At 37.3% G+C, this 6,277-nt stretch overlaps 1 pseudogene; it reads left to right on the forward strand.

Annotated features, from left to right (window-relative positions):
* Nucleotides 1-6,277, forward strand: part of LOC107689280 (aminopeptidase O-like) — a 76,989-nt pseudogene that overhangs the window by 54,132 nt on the left and 16,580 nt on the right.

Consider the following 6,277-nt stretch of genomic DNA (forward strand, 5'->3'; position numbering starts at 1 on the left):
TGTGTGTGTGTGTGTGTGTGTGTGTGTGTGTGTGTGTGAGTGTGAGTGTGAGTGTGAGTGTGTGTGTGGGTTTGGCCGGACAGGGAAGGAGGGAGGAGACTGTGCATCACTGCTCTACAGATCCTGATGTGATAATGGAGTAATAATAGCAGGCCTGCCACCACCCATCTCCTACCACATCACTCTTTCTGCCAGCTCTCTCTCGCTTTCTGTCTACGTGTCCCTCGCTCACTCCATCATTTCCCCTTTCCTGTTTCTCTCTCTATCTACAGCCACATCAGTCTGCTCTCTCTGCAGAAATTCTAGAGTAAAAATCTGTTAATTGGTTAACTAAGTTACTTTACCATGTAGTATATAGTGAAAATTCTACTAGATTTAATGGAACATATTTTTTTTCTGCAAAATACTGTAGAAAATGTGTTTTATATTTGTATAGTTTTTGTATTTTATATAATCAACAATCATATTTAACAATATATATAAAACTTATATTATATACAGTAATGTTTATATTTTATATTCAACAAAAAACAAATGTACTTTTACTATATTTATTAAACAAATAAAATGTGTATGTAAAAGTATTTTATATATATATTTTAATTGTTTAGTGAAATATTGTTTCAGTTGTTCATGTTTATTGCTTTATTTTAGTGTCATATTAATGGTAAGGGCAATTTTGCTTAAAGGGTTAGTTCACCCAAAAATTAAAATTCTGTCATTAATTACTCACCCTCATGTTGTTCGAAACCCGTAAGACCTTCGTTCATTTTCAGAACACAATTTAAGATATTTTTGATGAAATATGAGGGCTCTCTGACCCTCATATAGACAGCAAGGTAACTACCACGTTCAAGGTCCAGAAAAGTACCAAGATGATCGTATGAGTGTGGCGGCAGATCTGGGTCAGCACCTGCGCCGCCACACACTCGTGTCATGGTACTGTCGTGAACGCGCATCCAAATTGATGCAGTAGAGACGAAAATGTGGAATAAAGTCGTTATTTTTGTTTTCTTTGCGCAAAAAGTATTCTCGTAGCTTCGTAAAATTATGGTTGAACCCCTCATGTCACATGGTCTATTTTACCGATGTCCTTGCTACATTTCTGGGCCTGGGAACTTTGCAGTTGTGTTGCTGTCTATGGAGGGTCAGAGAGCTCTCAGATTTCATCAATCTTTTCATTTCAAATATCTTAATTTGTGTTCTGAAGATGAATGAAGTTTTTACGGATTTGGAACAACATGAGGGTGAGTAATTAATGACAGAATTTTCATTTTGGGGTAAACTAACCCTTTAACTTTAATTAATTATGTGGTCTTTTACTTGTGTTACTATGGTAATTATCAGAAATTTTTTAAATATGAAACGTATTTTAATAGTTCAAGTAGAGTGGTATATTAATATTATATCAGTAATGAGATGAATCATTATAAAGTGTAAAATATGCAGACAACAACGTCTGAAATATTATCACTGTATGTTGCAGTAAATTTCTGTCAACCACAGTTGCAAACTTTTTCCCCATACATTTTGACAGGATTTTTGACTTGAGATAAAAGCAGCAGGACAGAATTTCCTTCTCTGTCTTCCTTCTTACACGCACCAGCAAATAATATAAGCATGCTGTCAGGTCAGCGATATTCTTGATTATTTCGCTGTGACTCACGTTGTGTCTTTATAAACGTTTGTCGGGATGTGTTATGAGGATGACTCATAATTTCTGTCGTTGCTTTCAAAGGGCAGCACATTTTTTGATAATCTCATGGCGATGTACGGCACATGGGGCTTTTAATTTCTACCTGTCTGAAACTGTTGTGACTTGTTTCGTTGTACGGTTTCTTACATCTTGAATGTTGCATTTTAGTGACTGAAAAATGGGTTAAAACAAGAGTAAGCAGACTAAGAATTAAAAAAAGAAACGTAATCCCCTGTAAATATAGCCATTTCATGCAATAATTGGTTTAGGCCTGATTTCCATACTGCAAGATGAGGCTTTAAAGCATCTTTCCAGCGCTCAAATCCCAAAGCATTCCTTCCCTCCATTAGCTGTCTATACTCTAGAAACCATTATGCAGACTTTGCTTTTTCGAGAAGAGAGAGAAATGTGATTTTCCTTTTATTCTGACGATTATCAGAGGAGCTCTTTTAAGGGAGGGAGGTTTAATATGCACAATATGTCATTTCCTCTCACTCTCGTTCTACCTCGCTGGAATGCTCTTCCCACTCCATGCTCTTGCTTGAGCTTTTCTTTTCCTGCTTGGCTCTCTGATAGTCTTCAAAGACAGCATTGATGTCCTATTCAACCTTTTGAAATGCCATCATGGTTCATGGATGTTATTTTTGATGGTATTTGAAGCCTGTAAATAATTTAGTGGTGTGGCTTATTTGAGCCTTAGACTACATGTCCGATTGTGTCTTATTTAAATTATGAACTTAAAAAAATACCACATGCTAAAAATACCACAAGCATGCTAAATGAAATTTAAACCAAATAAATGAATAAATAAATAGAAAGTATTATTGTTTTAAAAATCTGGGTGTCAACTTGAACCAAAAAATGTATTTATTACACTTTATTATTTACCGATACTGTAATTTGCAATGTTAAAATATTGTAATTTTTAGAAAGCAAAAATAAAAGAATGTGTACTGAATAAACTACTGTTCAAAATTTTGAAGATTTTTTAATGTTTTGTTTTTGAAGGAAGGTTCTCTTATGCAAACCAAGGCTGCATTTATCTGATTAAAAAGGCAGTAAAAACAGTAATATTGTAAAATATTATCACAATTTAAATTACAAATGTATTTTTTTTTATGTAATTTATTCCTGTGATGGCAAAGCTGAATTTTCAGCAGCCATTACTCCAGTCTTCACTGACACATGATCCTTCAGAAATAATTTTGGGGCTCAAGAAACATTTGTTATTGTTATCAATTTTGAAAACAGTTGTTCTGCTTAACATTTTTCTGGAAACCCTGATACATTTATTTCAGGATTCATTGATGAATAGAAAGTTTAAAATGACATTTATTTGAAGCAGAAATCTTTTGTAACATTATAAATGTCTTCACTCTGCTCATATAATATATATATATATATATATATACAATTTTGGACCCCACTGTATATGTTAGCTGTATGAAATTATTTATAACATTTTTGTTTTTCTGTTTCAGTTGAGTCCAGAGCAGCTGGTTCTTCTGTTGGAGTTTCTTCTAGAGGAACCAAAGCTGAGTCTGTCCCCGCTGAGACTCCTTCAGACCACTTATAACCTACAGGCCCAGGATGCTGAGGTAACCAACACTCCTACATATATTTCCACCACACACCACCGCATTGGACTGTTTACTTTACCTCCAGACCTGCTCCCAGCATCACTACTGCTTAGCCATATGTATATTTATCTCTATTGAGTCTACTATTTTGTGGTCTCATCAATTACGTTGAATTCTTGCTTGAGACAGTCAGGAAACTAAAAATGTCTGTTTTACAGCTTCAGCGCATTCACCTTATTGCCTATTAGTGTCGTAGTAGTTCATTGTTGTTGAAGGCTGATCCCTTTCATTGTAATAGTTTGTTGTATCCCAGTTTAATATGAAGAGATGTGTAACCATTTTTAGGAGTTTGGGGGTGGACTGTTCAGGAGAACTATTTGAAAAAAGAATAATTATTTTTCATTGTATTGCACACTAAGTGTTCTTAATACCTTCATTTCTTTTGCTGTTTCCTCTCCACACCCTTTCAAATATTGAGGCAGGCTGAACTCATTAGTCATGTCTCCACCAACACCTCTTATGTTCACAGCTGAAAAACCACACCAATCCATCAGTCTTATCATTTTTAGGTCGCTGTCATTCTAGAGTTTGTATACTGTAACACTAAAACCACTGGCATTTATCCTTTCACCCTATTGAATAAGTTGCATGCATTTATTTGTAAGTAATCTCATCATTCTGTTTAAGATAGAGAGGTTTCGAAAATATCATGTCTACTTGAATTCCCTGAAACGTCCTCTTGCTTGGGCATATCAGACGAGTGCAAGTGAAGCTACAGTATCTGATTTCTCTCAGATTATGTGGAGTTTTCTTCTTAAGACTTACAGGGGTTCAGGCCGAGCACTGCACTCTTTGTGAAGTGCACACTAGCCAAACACTAACCTCTGTGGTATTTGCCTCCTGATTCAGTTACTGTCCCGGCAGCCAATTAGGCCACTTTGTGATTCTTAGTCAATTCAGAGGAGGCCAGCTTCTGTTTGGGAGAAATATTTGGCAGGCCAGCAGTGACCTACCACAACGCTCTTTTGAAATGAAGCACTATTTGGCAGCGTGAAAGATGTAAGATAATAGGAAATGGTGACCACAGTAAGTCCCAGACTACCACAGTTAGTTTCAAACTGAGGCCCAATGGGAGGTTTTCATCAAGACCTTCCAGGAAAAACAAAAGGCCCTCTAAAAATAAATCAGGCTATTACTACCATATGCCCCTCCCTCCGTCCCACCCGCTCTCTGGCTCCTTTTCTCCGCTGCTGCTCCCAGGCTCCAACAGTCATCTTTTCTTTCAGACAGATTTAATTCTCCTGCCCGCTAGCCATTTTTTTTACCATCCTGAAGCACCGTCGCCATTTAGCGTTTGTTTTTCCTTTTGTGAATTGCTGCTGACACATAATTTTCATGTTTTAAAATAGACGTGAATCCTTATTAGCTGTGCATAATTATTAGCGCTGCATGAAAATTGCATTTAACCCTGGGATTTAAACAAACCCCTAACCCTGAGTATTAAATGCAACTAGTCATGACTCGTCTACAGACATGAATTATGTCTCTAAGTGTGTGGCTTGTTGAAGAGAAGTGTGCTATTTACTTCTGTGAAGCGATCAGACTTATAATTTTCACCTGGCATACAGTAAAATGGGTGGAAACATCCTGAAGACTTGCATTGATGGAGTGTTCTGAGCCATACCTAGAGATCAAAATATCACTAAGAACTGGAAATGGGATCTTTTGACTGAACCTATAAAGGCTGGAATACACTACACAATTTTTTCTCAGATTTTTGCCCCAATTTACTGTCTGGAGAAGTTGCTGCTAGTTGCCGAAAGTTAGAGCCACTCTGCAGATTTGAGTTGACAGATTTCATCAAAAATCACATAGTGTATGATGGTCACAGACTCAGATTTTTTAGCTTCAGTCTATGAATCTAACCAGTTGGAGGATATTAAATGTTTAATTTTCAAGTGATTTGTCACGTGTCTCCTATCAACAAGGTGCACATTTCTGCATGAGTTTGTTGTGATCGGAACAAGTCTGGTAGTGTATAATCGTCAGTTGTTTAGTGTACTAGTGACTGTTTACCAAGTCTGTAAGTGTATGATGCCCAGTTTTTAAAATCTGTTCAGATCTTAAAAGTCGTGTAGTGTTATTCCAGCCTTAAGCCGTGGTCACACTAGACTTTGAGCATGCGAAATGTATTCGTACGCTGCAGCAGTCGTGATATGACGTCACGCTCTGATTCGCAGGTCAGAGTTCACCAAGCTTGAACTTTAGAATGCAGCGAAATGCGAAAGTTTTTGCACGAGCTTGCGTTTCTGGTCTGACGCATTCGCATGCGTATGAATGCAAGTCAGTGGAACAAAAACAGCTGTGTGACCGCCCCTTCAAGCAACCATGTTAGCAACCAGCCAGAACACCCTAGCAACCGCATAGCAGAATTCTAAAAACACTCAGAACACCTTAGCAACTGCATGCCACCTACAGCATCTTATTGTGGTAGTTTTGCACAGGCAAGCACTACTTGGTTTTTTTTTACGTTCTCTTTAGAAAATGTAAGAATTTCATTTGCTGAATTTGACCTGAGTTTTTTTTTATTGCCTTATTTAAAATAAACCAGCTGAAACTATCACTTGTTTACTTTAGAGAATATTTTGTTTATACTTAAATGAATTATAACACTATGGTGCATTTAGAAGAATACTAGCGGGTCAAATTTAGGACATGGGTTTTAGGACATACGCCTTCAATACAGCATCCATTCCATTACACAATATAGTACTTCAGAAGCCTGCACATTTTTCAAGTGTTTTAACAGTATTTTGGATGGATTCCACTAAGATTAAGCATGCCAATCAGGAGAGAATAGCACCGCTCACTCCTTGGTGCGTCATGTGTGCCGTGTATTTTGTGCGAGCACAGGCAAAAGCGTGAGGGCTAAGCGTTGTGGTATGCTGTTTCATGTGAGGACTCGTGTGTGTGTGTGTGTGTGTGTGTGTGTGCGTGTGTG

This window comes from Sinocyclocheilus anshuiensis, unplaced genomic scaffold (genome assembly GCF_001515605.1).
Source record: "Sinocyclocheilus anshuiensis isolate Anshui unplaced genomic scaffold, SAMN03320099.WGS_v1.1 scaffold1255, whole genome shotgun sequence".
NCBI classification, from domain to species: domain Eukaryota; kingdom Metazoa; phylum Chordata; class Actinopteri; order Cypriniformes; family Cyprinidae; genus Sinocyclocheilus; species Sinocyclocheilus anshuiensis.